Here is a 2322-nt window from a genome sequence, read left to right as displayed (position 1 = left end):
AACACCGGGAAATCACTGTATGCAACACAACGCTACACTGGAGAGATTCAACGACGCTTCCTTTTTCTCATGCACATTGTCATGATTCGTTTCAAAATCACCTTCTTGAAAACCCAAAGATTTATAAGACTATTCAAGTTCGGTCAGTTAAAAGTGCAGTGAAAGGCTTATGTAAACAGGACATTCTACTGAAGAGAAATAGGAGAATGTTTCCCATTAGCAGTTACACCAGAGAAGTCACAACAATATACAAGATTTGTACTGGTTCAAGTGGCACGCTAGTTGCTCGTAAGCCAAGTTAGTTGTCGTAAGCAGAATACAAATAAGTAGATAAATGGATAGAAATAAGTAAATGAAGGAATGTAAAATAAATAGAAACAACTTAAATGAAAGTTAATTAGAATAAATTAGAATAAAGTAAGTAATTTAATAAAGGGATATATATATATATATATATATATATATATATATATATATATATATATATATATATATATATATATATATATATATATATATATATATATATATATATATATATATATATATATATATATATATATATATATATATATATATATATATATATATATATATATATATATATATATATATATATATATATATATATATATATATATATATATATATATATATATATATATATATATATATATATATATATATATATATATATATATATATATATATATATATATATATATATATATATATATATATAATTGTAAAATAGTCCATTTGTGGTAAGATTAATATGTGGCAGACCGGTGACCTCATTGTACTTGACTACCAAAATTGTGAAGCCGCTTCTTAATCTTTCAAAGCAACTTTGATTGCAAAATTACTCCTCGTAGTTCTGTGTCCTTGTATAAAACTTGGCTTCTCGGAAAGTTTTGAGTGCATCTATCTTGCAAGCCTTTATATTATTTTAACAGTTACTCAACATTCTTGTTTAACGTACATACCAAAAATTATTCAACATAATAACGCTGCTTAAAAAAAGTACATATACACTGTGGTTTTTTTAACTTCCAAAATTATTCAAAGATCTTGTCTCACTACCAAACTTATTTAGCGTACTTGTTTAACCCAAATTATTCACCACGCTTGTTTAACTTGCCATATAATTCCACGCCCTTATTGAATAAACTCCATAGGAAACTCAACTTGTTATTTCTAAATTAGGGACGCTAATTATATACGGGTGTTCAAATTAATTAGCTACAGTCATTCAGCGCGCTGTTTAACTTATAAATTATTCAAAGTGATATTATTTGACTTTATCGATTCTGAAAAACTTACTTATTTATTCTCACCAGTATTGTCAGATCTACCTACATCTCAAATTATGTATATTTGAACACTAATCTCTTCATTAACTTTTATACAATTGATCAACATTTAATTACATTACTTTTAGTTTACAGGAAGTTAACTCATTATCAATATTCATTTCGCTTATTTTTAAATTTTATTTCAATAATTTATATCATTGCTCTATTCACCTTTCTTTGCCTCATTTTCTTCACTACTAATCACTGACAAATTTTAATGAAGGTGATTATTTTGTCAGGTGGTGTTTTCCTTCAATTCCATTTCTGTTCACTTCACTTAACGTTATTTCCAGATTCGTCCTTTCCTCCACTTTTATATTTGAATGTTTAATTTTGAGTTTTTGACGGTTTTCAAAAGTGTGTTTGTTGTTGTCAGAGAGAGAGAGAGAGAGAGAGAGAGAGAGAACACAAAAGCAGCGAGAAAATATTCCGAGATATTAGAAATTTCTGAAATGTCCTTTTTAATATATAAAGTTTTGACCTTCAGTTTAATATTGGCCGAGGTGGCGGCGCCTGTGTAGCCTCCGAGTGTTGCCTTATTACCGTCTTCCTCAAGTCCTGCGCACACTTTTCTTTATGCATAAGTTTTTTCTTCTAAATATCTTGGTCATGGAAGTTTTTATGGACAATCTCTACATTTTCGAAGTTACGCTACGGTCTTTAAAAAAAAATTGCTTTTGTTTTCATTTTCACATTAGAGAATGTTGGTCAAGTCGAAAAATTCATAAACAGGTAAATAAATAAAGACGGAAAGAAAGAAAATGGAAGAAACCTCGGCTTCTTAAGGGCATGTCATGGGCTTTTGATGAATACTTTAGCTCATTAATTTTTCACATGTAGGGAATTTTGGTGAGAGAGATTAACCAGCCGATAAAGATAAAAAATAAGTAAACGACAAAAGAAACTTAAATCCTAAAGCTATTGCAGTGTATATTTTTTTCCTTCGCTTATACATAGAGGCGTCTGG

Source organism: Portunus trituberculatus, chromosome 33 (assembly GCF_017591435.1).
Source record: "Portunus trituberculatus isolate SZX2019 chromosome 33, ASM1759143v1, whole genome shotgun sequence".
In the NCBI taxonomy this organism is placed as follows: domain Eukaryota; kingdom Metazoa; phylum Arthropoda; class Malacostraca; order Decapoda; family Portunidae; genus Portunus; species Portunus trituberculatus.
Note: the sequence above shows the minus strand (reverse complement) of the source record.